The sequence below is a fragment of the Trichomycterus rosablanca genome, chromosome 5, assembly GCF_030014385.1.
Source record: "Trichomycterus rosablanca isolate fTriRos1 chromosome 5, fTriRos1.hap1, whole genome shotgun sequence".
NCBI classification, from domain to species: domain Eukaryota; kingdom Metazoa; phylum Chordata; class Actinopteri; order Siluriformes; family Trichomycteridae; genus Trichomycterus; species Trichomycterus rosablanca.
In genome coordinates this window covers 19289614-19304551 of record NC_085992.1, presented here as the reverse complement: position 1 = coordinate 19304551, position 14938 = coordinate 19289614, and the positions used below count along the sequence as shown (strand labels likewise).

Here is a 14938-nt window from a genome sequence, read left to right as displayed (position 1 = left end):
TAGTCAGCCAGCTATCTGAGTGCTAGCCAGCTATCTGGGCTGGATTTACATTGGAAGGCCTTTTATAGATAGATAGATAGATAGATAGATAGATAGATAGATAGATAGATAGATAGATAGATAGATAGATAGATAGATAGATAGATAGATAGATAGATAGATAGATAGATAGATAGATAGATAGATAGATAGATAGATAGATACTTTATTATGCTAGCTAACAGCTAAATGACACTTCATGAATGGGGCTGAAACCAAAAAATAAAAAGCTTACAGCACTCAGTATTCCCAGGCGGTCTCCCATCTAGGTACTGACTGAGCCCAACCCTGCTTGGCTTCTGAGATCGGACGAGATCAGGCGTTCCCAAGGTGGTTTGGCCGTAAGCGAAAGAAGCTGGATTTAAAGGCCTGTTATAGCTAGTCAGCCAGCTATCTGAGTGCTAGCCAGCTATCTGGGCTGGATTTACATTGGAAGGCCTTTTATAGATAGATAGATAGATAGATAGATAGATAGATAGATAGATAGATAGATAGATAGATAGATAGATGATAGATAGATAGATAGATAGATAGATAGATAGATAGATAGATAGATAGATAGATAGATAGATAGATAGATAGATAGATAGATACTTTATTATGCTAGCTAACAGCTAAATGACACTTCATGAATGGGGCTGAAACCAAAAAATAAAAAGCTTACAGCACTCAGTATTCCCAGGCGGTCTCCCATCTAGGTACTGACTGAGCCCAACCCTGCTTGGCTTCTGAGATCGGACGAGATCAGGCGTTCCCAAGGTGGTTTGGCTGTAAGCGAAAGAAGCTGGATTTAAAGGCCTGTTATAGCTAGTCAGCCAGCTATCTGAGTGCTAGCCAGCTATCTGGGCTGGATTTACATTGGAAGGCCTTTTATAGATAGATAGATAGATAGATAGATAGATAGATAGATAGATAGATAGATAGATAGATAGATAGATAGATAGATAGATAGATAGATAGATAGATAGATAGATAGATAGATAGATAGATAGATAGATAGATAGATAGATAGATAGATACTTTATTATGCTAGCTAACAGCTAAATGACACTTCATGAATGGGGCTGAAACCAAAAAATAAAAAGCTTACAGCACTCAGTATTCCCAGGCGGTCTCCCATCTAGGTACTGACTGAGCCCAACCCTGCTTGGCTTCTGAGATCGGACGAGATCAGGCGTTCCCAAGGTGGTTTGGCCGTAAGCGAAAGAAGCTGGATTTAAAGGCCTGTTATAGCTAGTCAGCCAGCTATCTGAGTGCTAGCCAGCTATCTGGGCTGGATTTACATTGGAAGGCCTTTTATAGATAGATAGATAGATAGATAGATAGATAGATAGATAGATAGATAGATAGATAGATAGATAGATAGATAGATAGATAGATAGATAGATAGATAGATAGATAGATAGATAGATAGATAGATAGATAGATAGATACTTTATTATGCTAGCTAACAGCTAAATGACACTTCATGAATGGGGCTGAAACCAAAAAATAAAAAGCTTACAGCACTCAGTATTCCCAGGCGGTCTCCCATCTAGGTACTGACTGAGCCCAACCCTGCTTGGCTTCTGAGATCGGACGAGATCAGGCGTTCCCAAGGTGGTTTGGCTGTAAGCGAAAGAAGCTGGATTTAAAGGCCTGTTATAGCTAGTCAGCCAGCTATCTGAGTGCTAGCCAGCTATCTGGGCTGGATTTACATTGGAAGGCCTTTTATAGATAGATAGATAGATAGATAGATAGATAGATAGATAGATAGATAGATAGATAGATAGATAGATAGATAGATAGATAGATAGATAGATAGATAGATAGATAGATAGATAGATAGATAGATAGATAGATAGATAGATAGATACTTTATTATGCTAGCTAACAGCTAAATGACACTTCATGAATGGGGCTGAAACCAAAAAATAAAAAGCTTACAGCACTCAGTATTCCCAGGCGGTCTCCCATCTAGGTACTGACTGAGCCCAACCCTGCTTGGCTTCTGAGGTCGGACGAGATCAGGCGTTCCCAAGGTGGTTTGGCCGTAAGCGAAAGAAGCTGGATTTAAAGGCCTGTTATAGCTAGTCAGCCAGCTATCTGAGTGCTAGCCAGCTATCTGGGCTGGATTTACATTGGAAGGCCTTTTATAGATAGATAGATAGATAGATAGATAGATAGATAGATAGATAGATAGATAGATAGATAGATAGATAGATAGATAGATAGATAGATAGATAGATAGATAGATAGATAGATAGATAGATAGATAGATAGATAGATAGATAGATACTTTATTATGCTAGCTAACAGCTAAATGACACTTCATGAATGGGGCTGAAACCAAAAAATAAAAAGCTTACAGCACTCAGTATTCCCAGGCGGTCTCCCATCTAGGTACTGACTGAGCCCAACCCTGCTTGGCTTCTGAGATCGGACGAGATCAGGCGTTCCCAAGGTGGTTTGGCCGTAAGCGAAAGAAGCTGGATTTAAAGGCCTGTTATAGCTAGTCAGCCAGCTATCTGAGTGCTAGCCAGCTATCTGGGCTGGATTTACATTGGAAGGCCTTTTATAGATAGATAGATAGATAGATAGATAGATAGATAGATAGATAGATAGATAGATAGATAGATAGATAGATAGATAGATAGATAGATAGATAGATAGATAGATAGATAGATAGATAGATAGATAGATAGATAGATACTTTATTATGCTAGCTAACAGCTAAATGACACTTCATGAATGGGGCTGAAACCAAAAAATAAAAAGCTTACAGCACTCAGTATTCCCAGGCGGTCTCCCATCTAGGTACTGACTGAGCCCAACCCTGCTTGGCTTCTGAGATCGGACGAGATCAGGCGTTCCCAAGGTGGTTTGGCTGTAAGCGAAAGAAGCTGGATTTAAAGGCCTGTTATAGCTAGTCAGCCAGCTATCTGAGTGCTAGCCAGCTATCTGGGCTGGATTTACATTGGAAGGCCTTTTATAGATAGATAGATAGATAGATAGATAGATAGATAGATAGATAGATAGATAGATAGATAGATAGATAGATAGATAGATAGATAGATAGATAGATAGATAGATAGATAGATAGATAGATAGATAGATAGATAGATAGATAGATAGATAGATAGATACTTTATTATGCTAGCTAACAGCTAAATGACACTTCATGAATGGGGCTGAAACCAAAAAATAAAAAGCTTACAGCACTCAGTATTCCCAGGCGGTCTCCCATCTAGGTACTGACTGAGCCCAACCCTGCTTGGCTTCTGAGATCGGACGAGATCAGGCGTTCCCAAGGTGGTTTGGCCGTAAGCGAAAGAAGCTGGATTTAAAGGCCTGTTATAGCTAGTCAGCCAGCTATCTGAGTGCTAGCCAGCTATCTGGGCTGGATTTACATTGGAAGGCCTTTTATAGATAGATAGATAGATAGATAGATAGATAGATAGATAGATAGATAGATAGATAGATAGATAGATAGATAGATAGATAGATAGATAGATAGATAGATAGATAGATAGATAGATAGATAGATAGATAGATACTTTATTATGCTAGCTAACAGCTAAATGACACTTCATGAATGGGGCTGAAACCAAAAAATAAAAAGCTTACAGCACTCAGTATTCCCAGGCGGTCTCCCATCTAGGTACTGACTGAGCCCAACCCTGCTTGGCTTCTGAGATCGGACGAGATCAGGCGTTCCCAAGGTGGTTTGGCTGTAAGCGAAAGAAGCTGGATTTAAAGGCCTGTTATAGCTAGTCAGCCAGCTATCTGAGTGCTAGCCAGCTATCTGGGCTGGATTTACATTGGAAGGCCTTTTATAGATAGATAGATAGATAGATAGATAGATAGATAGATAGATAGATAGATAGATAGATAGATAGATAGATAGATAGATAGATAGATAGATAGATAGATAGATAGATAGATAGATAGATAGATAGATAGATAGATAGATAGATACTTTATTATGCTAGCTAACAGCTAAATGACACTTCATGAATGGGGCTGAAACCAAAAAATAAAAAGCTTACAGCACTCAGTATTCCCAGGCGGTCTCCCATCTAGGTACTGACTGAGCCCAACCCTGCTTGGCTTCTGAGGTCGGACGAGATCAGGCGTTCCCAAGGTGGTTTGGCCGTAAGCGAAAGAAGCTGGATTTAAAGGCCTGTTATAGCTAGTCAGCCAGCTATCTGAGTGCTAGCCAGCTATCTGGGCTGGATTTACATTGGAAGGCCTTTTATAGATAGATAGATAGATAGATAGATAGATAGATAGATAGATAGATAGATAGATAGATAGATAGATAGATAGATAGATAGATAGATAGATAGATAGATAGATAGATAGATAGATAGATAGATAGATAGATAGATAGATAGATACTTTATTATGCTAGCTAACAGCTAAATGACACTTCATGAATGGGGCTGAAACCAAAAAATAAAAAGCTTACAGCACTCAGTATTCCCAGGCGGTCTCCCATCTAGGTACTGACTGAGCCCAACCCTGCTTGGCTTCTGAGATCGGACGAGATCAGGCGTTCCCAAGGTGGTTTGGCCGTAAGCGAAAGAAGCTGGATTTAAAGGCCTGTTATAGCTAGTCAGCCAGCTATCTGAGTGCTAGCCAGCTATCTGGGCTGGATTTACATTGGAAGGCCTTTTATAGATAGATAGATAGATAGATAGATAGATAGATAGATAGATAGATAGATAGATAGATAGATAGATAGATAGATAGATAGATAGATAGATAGATAGATAGATAGATAGATAGATAGATAGATAGATAGATAGATAGATAGATAGATAGATAGATAGATAGATACTTTATTATGCTAGCTAACAGCTAAATGACACTTCATGAATGGGGCTGAAACCAAAAAATAAAAAGCTTACAGCACTCAGTATTCCCAGGCGGTCTCCCATCTAGGTACTGACTGAGCCCAACCCTGCTTGGCTTCTGAGATCGGACGAGATCAGGCATTCCCAAGGTGGTTTGGCTGTAAGCGAAAGAAGCTGGATTTAAAGGCCTGTTATAGCTAGTCAGCCAGCTATCTGAGTGCTAGCCAGCTATCTGGGCTGGATTTACATTGGAAGGCCTTTTATAGATAGATAGATAGATAGATAGATAGATAGATAGATAGATAGATAGATAGATAGATAGATAGATAGATAGATAGATAGATAGATAGATAGATAGATAGATAGATAGATAGATAGATAGATAGATAGATAGATAGATAGATAGATAGATAGATACTTTATTATGCTAGCTAACAGCTAAATGACACTTCATGAATGGGGCTGAAACCAAAAAATAAAAAGCTTACAGCACTCAGTATTCCCAGGCGGTCTCCCATCTAGGTACTGACTGAGCCCAACCCTGCTTGGCTTCTGAGATCGGACGAGATCAGGCGTTCCCAAGGTGGTTTGGCCGTAAGCGAAAGAAGCTGGATTTAAAGGCCTGTTATAGCTAGTCAGCCAGCTATCTGAGTGCTAGCCAGCTATCTGGGCTGGATTTACATTGGAAGGCCTTTTATAGATAGATAGATAGATAGATAGATAGATAGATAGATAGATAGATAGATAGATAGATAGATAGATAGATAGATAGATAGATAGATAGATAGATAGATAGATAGATAGATAGATAGATAGATAGATAGATTAGATAGATAGATAGATAGATAGATAGATAGATAGATAGATAGATAGATAGATAGATAGATAGATAGATAGATACTTTATTATGCTAGCTAACAGCTAAATGACACTTCATGAATGGGGCTGAAACCAAAAAATAAAAAGCTTACAGCACTCAGTATTCCCAGGCGGTCTCCCATCTAGGTACTGACTGAGCCCAACCCTGCTTGGCTTCTGAGATCGGACGAGATCAGGCGTTCCCAAGGTGGTTTGGCCGTAAGCGAAAGAAGCTGGATTTAAAGGCCTGTTATAGCTAGTCAGCCAGCTATCTGAGTGCTAGCCAGCTATCTGGGCTGGATTTACATTGGAAGGCCTTTTATAGATAGATAGATAGATAGATAGATAGATAGATAGATAGATAGATAGATAGATAGATAGATAGATAGATAGATAGATAGATAGATAGATAGATAGATAGATAGATAGATAGATAGATAGATAGATAGATAGATAGATACTTTATTATGCTAGCTAACAGCTAAATGACACTTCATGAATGGGGCTGAAACCAAAAAATAAAAAGCTTACAGCACTCAGTATTCCCAGGCGGTCTCCCATCTAGGTACTGACTGAGCCCAACCCTGCTTGGCTTCTGAGATCGGACGAGATCAGGCGTTCCCAAGGTGGTTTGGCTGTAAGCGAAAGAAGCTGGATTTAAAGGCCTGTTATAGCTAGTCAGCCAGCTATCTGAGTGCTAGCCAGCTATCTGGGCTGGATTTACATTGGAAGGCCTTTTATAGATAGATAGATAGATAGATAGATAGATAGATAGATAGATAGATAGATAGATAGATAGATAGATAGATAGATAGATAGATAGATAGATAGATAGATAGATAGATAGATAGATAGATAGATAGATAGATAGATAGATACTTTATTATGCTAGCTAACAGCTAAATGACACTTCATGAATGGGGCTGAAACCAAAAAATAAAAAGCTTACAGCACTCAGTATTCCCAGGCGGTCTCCCATCTAGGTACTGACTGAGCCCAACCCTGCTTGGCTTCTGAGGTCGGACGAGATCAGGCGTTCCCAAGGTGGTTTGGCCGTAAGCGAAAGAAGCTGGATTTAAAGGCCTGTTATAGCTAGTCAGCCAGCTATCTGAGTGCTAGCCAGCTATCTGGGCTGGATTTACATTGGAAGGCCTTTTATAGATAGATAGATAGATAGATAGATAGATAGATAGATAGATAGATAGATAGATAGATAGATAGATAGATAGATAGATAGATAGATAGATAGATAGATAGATAGATAGATAGATAGATAGATAGATAGATAGATACTTTATTATGCTAGCTAACAGCTAAATGACACTTCATGAATGGGGCTGAAACCAAAAAATAAAAAGCTTACAGCACTCAGTATTCCCAGGCGGTCTCCCATCTAGGTACTGACTGAGCCCAACCCTGCTTGGCTTCTGAGATCGGACGAGATCAGGCGTTCCCAAGGTGGTTTGGCCGTAAGCGAAAGAAGCTGGATTTAAAGGCCTGTTATAGCTAGTCAGCCAGCTATCTGAGTGCTAGCCAGCTATCTGGGCTGGATTTACATTGGAAGGCCTTTTATAGATAGATAGATAGATAGATAGATAGATAGATAGATAGATAGATAGATAGATAGATAGATAGATAGATAGATAGATAGATAGATAGATAGATAGATAGATAGATAGATAGATAGATAGATAGATAGATAGATAGATAGATAGATACTTTATTATGCTAGCTAACAGCTAAATGACACTTCATGAATGGGGCTGAAACCAAAAAATAAAAAGCTTACAGCACTCAGTATTCCCAGGCGGTCTCCCATCTAGGTACTGACTGAGCCCAACCCTGCTTGGCTTCTGAGATCGGACGAGATCAGGCATTCCCAAGGTGGTTTGGCTGTAAGCGAAAGAAGCTGGATTTAAAGGCCTGTTATAGCTAGTCAGCCAGCTATCTGAGTGCTAGCCAGCTATCTGGGCTGGATTTACATTGGAAGGCCTTTTATAGATAGATAGATAGATAGATAGATAGATAGATAGATAGATAGATAGATAGATAGATAGATAGATAGATAGATAGATAGATAGATAGATAGATAGATAGATAGATAGATAGATAGATAGATAGATAGATAGATAGATAGATAGATAGATAGATACTTTATTATGCTAGCTAACAGCTAAATGACACTTCATGAATGGGGCTGAAACCAAAAAATAAAAAGCTTACAGCACTCAGTATTCCCAGGCGGTCTCCCATCTAGGTACTGACTGAGCCCAACCCTGCTTGGCTTCTGAGATCGGACGAGATCAGGCGTTCCCAAGGTGGTTTGGCCGTAAGCGAAAGAAGCTGGATTTAAAGGCCTGTTATAGCTAGTCAGCCAGCTATCTGAGTGCTAGCCAGCTATCTGGGCTGGATTTACATTGGAAGGCCTTTTATAGATAGATAGATAGATAGATAGATAGATAGATAGATAGATAGATAGATAGATAGATAGATAGATAGATAGATAGATAGATAGATAGATAGATAGATAGATAGATAGATAGATAGATAGATAGATAGATAGATAGATTAGATAGATAGATAGATAGATAGATGATAGATAGATAGATAGATAGATAGATAGATAGATAGATAGATAGATAGATACTTTATTATGCTAGCTAACAGCTAAATGACACTTCATGAATGGGGCTGAAACCAAAAAATAAAAAGCTTACAGCACTCAGTATTCCCAGGCGGTCTCCCATCTAGGTACTGACTGAGCCCAACCCTGCTTGGCTTCTGAGATCGGACGAGATCAGGCGCTCCCAAGGTGGTTTGGCCGTAAGCGAAAGAAGCTGGATTTAAAGGCCTGTTATAGCTAGTCAGCCAGCTATCTGAGTGCTAGCCAGCTATCTGGGCTGGATTTACATTGGAAGGCCTTTATAGATAGATAGATAGATAGATAGATAGATAGATAGATAGATAGATAGATAGATAGATAGATAGATAGATAGATAGATAGATAGATAGATAGATAGATAGATAGATAGATAGATAGATAGATAGATAGATAGATAGATAGATAGATAGATACTTTATTATGCTAGCTAACAGCTAAATGACACTTCATGAATGGGGCTGAAACCAAAAAATAAAAAGCTTACAGCACTCAGTATTCCCAGGCGGTCTCCCATCTAGGTACTGACTGAGCCCAACCCTGCTTGGCTTCTGAGATCGGACGAGATCAGGCGTTCCCAAGGTGGTTTGGCCGTAAGCGAAAGAAGCTGGATTTAAAGGCCTGTTATAGCTAGTCAGCCAGCTATCTGAGTGCTAGCCAGCTATCTGGGCTGGATTTACATTGGAAGGCCTTTTATAGATAGATAGATAGATAGATAGATAGATAGATAGATAGATAGATAGATAGATAGATAGATAGATAGATAGATAGATAGATAGATAGATAGATAGATAGATAGATAGATAGATAGATAGATAGATAGATAGATAGATAGATAGATACTTTATTATGCTAGCTAACAGCTAAATGACACTTCATGAATGGGGCTGAAACCAAAAAATAAAAAGCTTACAGCACTCAGTATTCCCAGGCGGTCTCCCATCTAGGTACTGACTGAGCCCAACCCTGCTTGGCTTCTGAGATCGGACGAGATCAGGCATTCCCAAGGTGGTTTGGCTGTAAGCGAAAGAAGCTGGATTTAAAGGCCTGTTATAGCTAGTCAGCCAGCTATCTGAGTGCTAGCCAGCTATCTGGGCTGGATTTACATTGGAAGGCCTTTTATAGATAGATAGATAGATAGATAGATAGATAGATAGATAGATAGATAGATAGATAGATAGATAGATAGATAGATAGATAGATAGATAGATAGATAGATAGATAGATAGATAGATAGATAGATAGATAGATAGATAGATAGATAGATAGATAGATAGATACTTTATTATGCTAGCTAACAGCTAAATGACACTTCATGAATGGGGCTGAAACCAAAAAATAAAAAGCTTACAGCACTCAGTATTCCCAGGCGGTCTCCCATCTAGGTACTGACTGAGCCCAACCCTGCTTGGCTTCTGAGATCGGACGAGATCAGGCGTTCCCAAGGTGGTTTGGCCGTAAGCGAAAGAAGCTGGATTTAAAGGCCTGTTATAGCTAGTCAGCCAGCTATCTGAGTGCTAGCCAGCTATCTGGGCTGGATTTACATTGGAAGGCCTTTTATAGATAGATAGATAGATAGATAGATAGATAGATAGATAGATAGATAGATAGATAGATAGATAGATAGATAGATAGATAGATAGATAGATAGATAGATAGATAGATAGATAGATAGATAGATAGATAGATAGATAGATTAGATAGATAGATAGATAGATAGATAGATAGATAGATAGATAGATAGATAGATAGATAGATAGATAGATAGATACTTTATTATGCTAGCTAACAGCTAAATGACACTTCATGAATGGGAAACCAAAAAATAAAAAGCTTACAGCACTCAGTATTCCCAGGCGGTCTCCCATCTAGGTACTGACTGAGCCCAACCCTGCTTGGCTTCTGAGATCGGACGAGATCAGGCGCTCCCAAGGTGGTTTGGCCGTAAGCGAAAGAAGCTGGATTTAAAGGCCTGTTATAGCTAGTCAGCCAGCTATCTGAGTGCTAGCCAGCTATCTGGGCTGGATTTACATTGGAAGGCCTTTTATAGATAGATAGATAGATAGATAGATAGATAGATAGATAGATAGATAGATAGATAGATAGATAGATAGATAGATAGATAGATAGATAGATAGATAGATAGATAGATAGATAGATAGATAGATAGATAGATAGATAGATAGATAGATAGATAGATACTTTATTATGCTAGCTAACAGCTAAATGACACTTCATGAATGGGGCTGAAACCAAAAAATAAAAAGCTTACAGCACTCAGTATTCCCAGGCGGTCTCCCATCTAGGTACTGACTGAGCCCAACCCTGCTTGGCTTCTGAGATCGGACGAGATCAGGCGTTCCCAAGGTGGTTTGGCCGTAAGCGAAAGAAGCTGGATTTAAAGGCCTGTTATAGCTAGTCAGCCAGCTATCTGAGTGCTAGCCAGCTATCTGGGCTGGATTTACATTGGAAGGCCTTTTATAGATAGATAGATAGATAGATAGATAGATAGATAGATAGATAGATAGATAGATAGATAGATAGATAGATAGATAGATAGATAGATAGATAGATAGATAGATAGATAGATAGATAGATAGATAGATAGATAGATAGATAGATAGATAGATACTTTATTATGCTAGCTAACAGCTAAATGACACTTCATGAATGGGGCTGAAACCAAAAAATAAAAAGCTTACAGCACTCAGTATTCCCAGGCGGTCTCCCATCTAGGTACTGACTGAGCCCAACCCTGCTTGGCTTCTGAGATCGGACGAGATCAGGCGTTCCCAAGGTGGTTTGGCCGTAAGCGAAAAAAGCTGGATTTAAAGGCCTGTTATAGCTAGTCAGCCAGCTATCTGAGTGCTAGCCAGCTATCTGGGCTGGATTTACATTGGAAGGCCTTTTATAGATAGATAGATAGATAGATAGATAGATAGATAGATAGATAGATAGATAGATAGATAGATAGATAGATAGATAGATAGATAGATAGATAGATAGATAGATAGATAGATAGATAGATAGATAGATAGATAGATAGATAGATAGATAGATAGATACTTTATTATGCTAGCTAACAGCTAAATGACACTTCATGAATGGGGCTGAAACCAAAAAATAAAAAGCTTACAGCACTCAGTATTCCCAGGCGGTCTCCCATCTAGGTACTGACTGAGCCCAACCCTGCTTGGCTTCTGAGATCGGACGAGATCAGGCGTTCCCAAGGTGGTTTGGCCGTAAGCGAAAGAAGCTGGATTTAAAGGCCTGTTATAGCTAGTCAGCCAGCTATCTGAGTGCTAGCCAGCTATCTGGGCTGGATTTACATTGGAAGGCCTTTTATAGATAGATAGATAGATAGATAGATAGATAGATAGATAGATAGATAGATAGATAGATAGATAGATAGATAGATAGATAGATAGATAGATAGATAGATAGATAGATAGATAGATAGATAGATAGATAGATAGATAGATAGATACTTTATTATGCTAGCTAACAGCTAAATGACACTTCATGAATGGGGCTGAAACCAAAAAATAAAAAGCTTACAGCACTCAGTATTCCCAGGCGGTCTCCCATCTAGGTACTGACTGAGCCCAACCCTGCTTGGCTTCTGAGATCGGACGAGATCAGGCGTTCCCAAGGTGGTTTGGCTGTAAGCGAAAGAAGCTGGATTTAAAGGCCTGTTATAGCTAGTCAGCCAGCTATCTGAGTGCTAGCCAGCTATCTGGGCTGGATTTACATTGGAAGGCCTTTTATAGATAGATAGATAGATAGATAGATAGATAGATAGATAGATAGATAGATAGATAGATAGATAGATAGATAGATAGATAGATAGATAGATAGATAGATAGATAGATAGATAGATAGATAGATAGATAGATAGATAGATAGATACTTTATTATGCTAGCTAACAGCTAAATGACACTTCATGAATGGGGCTGAAACCAAAAAATAAAAAGCTTACAGCACTCAGTATTCCCAGGCGGTCTCCCATCTAGGTACTGACTGAGCCCAACCCTGCTTGGCTTCTGAGGTCGGACGAGATCAGGCGTTCCCAAGGTGGTTTGGCCGTAAGCGAAAGAAGCTGGATTTAAAGGCCTGTTATAGCTAGTCAGCCAGCTATCTGAGTGCTAGCCAGCTATCTGGGCTGGATTTACATTGGAAGGCCTTTTATAGATAGATAGATAGATAGATAGATAGATAGATAGATAGATAGATAGATAGATAGATAGATAGATAGATAGATAGATAGATAGATAGATAGATAGATAGATAGATAGATAGATAGATAGATAGATAGATAGATAGATAGATAGATAGATACTTTATTATGCTAGCTAACAGCTAAATGACACTTCATGAATGGGGCTGAAACCAAAAAATAAAAAGCTTACAGCACTCAGTATTCCCAGGCGGTCTCCCATCTAGGTACTGACTGAGCCCAACCCTGCTTGGCTTCTGAGATCGGACGAGATCAGGCGTTCCCAAGGTGGTTTGGCCGTAAGCGAAAGAAGCTGGATTTAAAGGCCTGTTATAGCTAGTCAGCCAGCTATCTGAGTGCTAGCCAGCTATCTGGGCTGGATTTACATTGGAAGGCCTTTTATAGATAGATAGATAGATAGATAGATAGATAGATAGATAGATAGATAGATAGATAGATAGATAGATAGATAGATAGATAGATAGATAGATAGATAGATAGATAGATAGATAGATAGATAGATAGATAGATAGATAGATAGATAGATAGATACTTTATTATGCTAGCTAACAGCTAAATGACACTTCATGAATGGGGCTGAAACCAAAAAATAAAAAGCTTACAGCACTCAGTATTCCCAGGCGGTCTCCCATCTAGGTACTGACTGAGCCCAACCCTGCTTGGCTTCTGAGATCGGACGAGATCAGGCGTTCCCAAGGTGGTTTGGCTGTAAGCGAAAGAAGCTGGATTTAAAGGCCTGTTATAGCTAGTCAGCCAGCTATCTGAGTGCTAGCCAGCTATCTGGGCTGGATTTACATTGGAAGGCCTTTTATAGATAGATAGATAGATAGATAGATAGATAGATAGATAGATAGATAGATAGATAGATAGATAGATAGATAGATAGATAGATAGATAGATAGATAGATAGATAGATAGATAGATAGATAGATAGATAGATAGATAGATAGATACTTTATTATGCTAGCTAACAGCTAAATGACACTTCATGAATGGGGCTGAAACCAAAAAATAAAAAGCTTACAGCACTCAGTATTCCCAGGCGGTCTCCCATCTAGGTACTGACTGAGCCCAACCCTGCTTGGCTTCTGAGATCGGACGAGATCAGGCGTTCCCAAGGTGGTTTGGCCGTAAGCGAAAGAAGCTGGATTTAAAGGCCTGTTATAGCTAGTCAGCCAGCTATCTGAGTGCTAGCCAGCTATCTGGGCTGGATTTACATTGGAAGGCCTTTTATAGATAGATAGATAGATAGATAGATAGATAGATAGATAGATAGATAGATAGATAGATAGATAGATAGATAGATAGATAGATAGATAGATAGATAGATAGATAGATAGATAGATTAGATAGATAGATAGATAGATAGATAGATAGATAGATAGATAGATAGATAGATAGATAGATAGATAGATAGATAGATAGATAGATAGATAGATTAGATAGATAGATAGATAGATAGATAGATAGATAGATAGATAGATAGATAGATAGATAGATAGATAGATAGATAGATAGATAGATAGATAGATTAGATAGATAGATAGATAGATAGATAGATAGATAGATAGATAGATAGATAGATAGATAGATAGATAGATAGATAGATAGATACTTTATTATGCTAGCTAACAGCTAAATGACACTTCATGAATGGGGCTGAAACCAAAAAATAAAAAGCTTACAGCACTCAGTATTCCCAGGCGGTCTCCCATCTAGGTACTGACTGAGCCCAACCCTGCTTGGCTTCTGAGATCGGACGAGATCAGGCGTTCCCAAGGTGGTTTGGCCGTAAGCGAAAGAAGCTGGATTTAAAGGCCTGTTATAGCTAGTCAGCCAGCTATCTGAGTGCTAGCCAGCTATCTGGGCTGGATTTACATTGGAAGGCCTTTTATAGATAGATAGATAGATAGATAGATAGATAGATAGATAGATAGATAGATAGATAGATAGATAGATAGATAGATAGATAGATAGATAGATAGATAGATAGATAGATAGATAGATAGATAGATAGATAGATAGATAGATACTTTATTATGCTAGCTAACAGCTAAATGACACTTCATGAATGGGGCTGAAACCAAAAAATAAAAAGCTTACAGCACTCAGTATTCCCAGGCGGTCTCCCATCTAGGTACTGACTGAGCCCAACCCTGCTTGGCTTCTGAGGTCGGACGAGATCAGGCGTTCCCAAGGTGGTTTGGCCGTAAGCGAAAGAAGCTGGATTTAAAGGCCTGTTATAGCTAGTCAGCCAGCTATCTGAGTGCTAGCCAGCTATCTGGGCTGGATTTACATTGGAAGGC

The 14938-nt window shown here is 39.0% G+C and overlaps 34 non-coding genes across 34 annotated transcripts; all 34 read right to left on the bottom strand.

The window, feature by feature from the left end:
• Positions 1-267: 267 nt before the first annotated feature.
• Positions 268-386, bottom strand: LOC134315673 (5S ribosomal RNA). The gene has a single exon (XR_010012737.1). It is a non-coding gene; the product is annotated as a 5S ribosomal RNA (ribosomal RNA).
• Positions 387-696: 310 nt separating this feature from the next.
• Positions 697-815, bottom strand: LOC134315737 (5S ribosomal RNA). Its single transcript, XR_010012799.1, has one exon. It is a non-coding gene; the product is annotated as a 5S ribosomal RNA (ribosomal RNA).
• A 307-nt stretch (positions 816-1122) lies between these two features.
• LOC134315671 (5S ribosomal RNA) lies at positions 1123-1241 on the bottom strand. Its single transcript, XR_010012735.1, has one exon. It is a non-coding gene; the product is annotated as a 5S ribosomal RNA (ribosomal RNA).
• A 295-nt stretch (positions 1242-1536) lies between these two features.
• Positions 1537-1655, bottom strand: LOC134315736 (5S ribosomal RNA). Its single transcript, XR_010012798.1, has one exon. It is a non-coding gene; the product is annotated as a 5S ribosomal RNA (ribosomal RNA).
• A 303-nt stretch (positions 1656-1958) lies between these two features.
• On the bottom strand, positions 1959-2077 carry LOC134315801 (5S ribosomal RNA). Its single transcript, XR_010012859.1, has one exon. It is a non-coding gene; the product is annotated as a 5S ribosomal RNA (ribosomal RNA).
• A 303-nt stretch (positions 2078-2380) lies between these two features.
• Positions 2381-2499, bottom strand: LOC134315670 (5S ribosomal RNA). The gene has a single exon (XR_010012734.1). It is a non-coding gene; the product is annotated as a 5S ribosomal RNA (ribosomal RNA).
• A 295-nt stretch (positions 2500-2794) lies between these two features.
• LOC134315735 (5S ribosomal RNA) lies at positions 2795-2913 on the bottom strand. The gene has a single exon (XR_010012796.1). It is a non-coding gene; the product is annotated as a 5S ribosomal RNA (ribosomal RNA).
• A 315-nt stretch (positions 2914-3228) lies between these two features.
• LOC134315669 (5S ribosomal RNA) lies at positions 3229-3347 on the bottom strand. The gene has a single exon (XR_010012733.1). It is a non-coding gene; the product is annotated as a 5S ribosomal RNA (ribosomal RNA).
• Positions 3348-3638: 291 nt separating this feature from the next.
• Positions 3639-3757, bottom strand: LOC134315734 (5S ribosomal RNA). Its single transcript, XR_010012795.1, has one exon. It is a non-coding gene; the product is annotated as a 5S ribosomal RNA (ribosomal RNA).
• Positions 3758-4060: 303 nt separating this feature from the next.
• LOC134315800 (5S ribosomal RNA) lies at positions 4061-4179 on the bottom strand. The gene has a single exon (XR_010012858.1). It is a non-coding gene; the product is annotated as a 5S ribosomal RNA (ribosomal RNA).
• Positions 4180-4482: 303 nt separating this feature from the next.
• LOC134315668 (5S ribosomal RNA) lies at positions 4483-4601 on the bottom strand. Its single transcript, XR_010012732.1, has one exon. It is a non-coding gene; the product is annotated as a 5S ribosomal RNA (ribosomal RNA).
• A 323-nt stretch (positions 4602-4924) lies between these two features.
• Positions 4925-5043, bottom strand: LOC134315822 (5S ribosomal RNA). The gene has a single exon (XR_010012879.1). It is a non-coding gene; the product is annotated as a 5S ribosomal RNA (ribosomal RNA).
• A 315-nt stretch (positions 5044-5358) lies between these two features.
• LOC134315666 (5S ribosomal RNA) lies at positions 5359-5477 on the bottom strand. The gene has a single exon (XR_010012731.1). It is a non-coding gene; the product is annotated as a 5S ribosomal RNA (ribosomal RNA).
• A 364-nt stretch (positions 5478-5841) lies between these two features.
• On the bottom strand, positions 5842-5960 carry LOC134315665 (5S ribosomal RNA). The gene has a single exon (XR_010012730.1). It is a non-coding gene; the product is annotated as a 5S ribosomal RNA (ribosomal RNA).
• Positions 5961-6259: 299 nt separating this feature from the next.
• Positions 6260-6378, bottom strand: LOC134315733 (5S ribosomal RNA). Its single transcript, XR_010012794.1, has one exon. It is a non-coding gene; the product is annotated as a 5S ribosomal RNA (ribosomal RNA).
• Positions 6379-6677: 299 nt separating this feature from the next.
• LOC134315799 (5S ribosomal RNA) lies at positions 6678-6796 on the bottom strand. The gene has a single exon (XR_010012857.1). It is a non-coding gene; the product is annotated as a 5S ribosomal RNA (ribosomal RNA).
• Positions 6797-7091: 295 nt separating this feature from the next.
• On the bottom strand, positions 7092-7210 carry LOC134315664 (5S ribosomal RNA). Its single transcript, XR_010012729.1, has one exon. It is a non-coding gene; the product is annotated as a 5S ribosomal RNA (ribosomal RNA).
• A 307-nt stretch (positions 7211-7517) lies between these two features.
• Positions 7518-7636, bottom strand: LOC134315821 (5S ribosomal RNA). The gene has a single exon (XR_010012878.1). It is a non-coding gene; the product is annotated as a 5S ribosomal RNA (ribosomal RNA).
• Positions 7637-7951: 315 nt separating this feature from the next.
• On the bottom strand, positions 7952-8070 carry LOC134315663 (5S ribosomal RNA). Its single transcript, XR_010012728.1, has one exon. It is a non-coding gene; the product is annotated as a 5S ribosomal RNA (ribosomal RNA).
• Positions 8071-8445: 375 nt separating this feature from the next.
• Positions 8446-8564, bottom strand: LOC134315495 (5S ribosomal RNA). Its single transcript, XR_010012566.1, has one exon. It is a non-coding gene; the product is annotated as a 5S ribosomal RNA (ribosomal RNA).
• A 310-nt stretch (positions 8565-8874) lies between these two features.
• On the bottom strand, positions 8875-8993 carry LOC134315662 (5S ribosomal RNA). Its single transcript, XR_010012727.1, has one exon. It is a non-coding gene; the product is annotated as a 5S ribosomal RNA (ribosomal RNA).
• Positions 8994-9300: 307 nt separating this feature from the next.
• LOC134315820 (5S ribosomal RNA) lies at positions 9301-9419 on the bottom strand. The gene has a single exon (XR_010012877.1). It is a non-coding gene; the product is annotated as a 5S ribosomal RNA (ribosomal RNA).
• A 319-nt stretch (positions 9420-9738) lies between these two features.
• LOC134315661 (5S ribosomal RNA) lies at positions 9739-9857 on the bottom strand. The gene has a single exon (XR_010012726.1). It is a non-coding gene; the product is annotated as a 5S ribosomal RNA (ribosomal RNA).
• A 368-nt stretch (positions 9858-10225) lies between these two features.
• Positions 10226-10344, bottom strand: LOC134315384 (5S ribosomal RNA). The gene has a single exon (XR_010012536.1). It is a non-coding gene; the product is annotated as a 5S ribosomal RNA (ribosomal RNA).
• A 315-nt stretch (positions 10345-10659) lies between these two features.
• Positions 10660-10778, bottom strand: LOC134315659 (5S ribosomal RNA). Its single transcript, XR_010012724.1, has one exon. It is a non-coding gene; the product is annotated as a 5S ribosomal RNA (ribosomal RNA).
• Positions 10779-11089: 311 nt separating this feature from the next.
• On the bottom strand, positions 11090-11208 carry LOC134315658 (5S ribosomal RNA). Its single transcript, XR_010012723.1, has one exon. It is a non-coding gene; the product is annotated as a 5S ribosomal RNA (ribosomal RNA).
• A 315-nt stretch (positions 11209-11523) lies between these two features.
• Positions 11524-11642, bottom strand: LOC134315657 (5S ribosomal RNA). The gene has a single exon (XR_010012722.1). It is a non-coding gene; the product is annotated as a 5S ribosomal RNA (ribosomal RNA).
• Positions 11643-11945: 303 nt separating this feature from the next.
• Positions 11946-12064, bottom strand: LOC134315730 (5S ribosomal RNA). The gene has a single exon (XR_010012792.1). It is a non-coding gene; the product is annotated as a 5S ribosomal RNA (ribosomal RNA).
• A 303-nt stretch (positions 12065-12367) lies between these two features.
• LOC134315798 (5S ribosomal RNA) lies at positions 12368-12486 on the bottom strand. The gene has a single exon (XR_010012856.1). It is a non-coding gene; the product is annotated as a 5S ribosomal RNA (ribosomal RNA).
• Positions 12487-12797: 311 nt separating this feature from the next.
• Positions 12798-12916, bottom strand: LOC134315656 (5S ribosomal RNA). Its single transcript, XR_010012721.1, has one exon. It is a non-coding gene; the product is annotated as a 5S ribosomal RNA (ribosomal RNA).
• Positions 12917-13227: 311 nt separating this feature from the next.
• On the bottom strand, positions 13228-13346 carry LOC134315729 (5S ribosomal RNA). The gene has a single exon (XR_010012790.1). It is a non-coding gene; the product is annotated as a 5S ribosomal RNA (ribosomal RNA).
• Positions 13347-13649: 303 nt separating this feature from the next.
• LOC134315655 (5S ribosomal RNA) lies at positions 13650-13768 on the bottom strand. Its single transcript, XR_010012720.1, has one exon. It is a non-coding gene; the product is annotated as a 5S ribosomal RNA (ribosomal RNA).
• A 542-nt stretch (positions 13769-14310) lies between these two features.
• On the bottom strand, positions 14311-14429 carry LOC134315654 (5S ribosomal RNA). Its single transcript, XR_010012719.1, has one exon. It is a non-coding gene; the product is annotated as a 5S ribosomal RNA (ribosomal RNA).
• A 299-nt stretch (positions 14430-14728) lies between these two features.
• LOC134315797 (5S ribosomal RNA) lies at positions 14729-14847 on the bottom strand. Its single transcript, XR_010012855.1, has one exon. It is a non-coding gene; the product is annotated as a 5S ribosomal RNA (ribosomal RNA).
• Between the last annotated feature and the right edge of the window lie 91 nt (positions 14848-14938).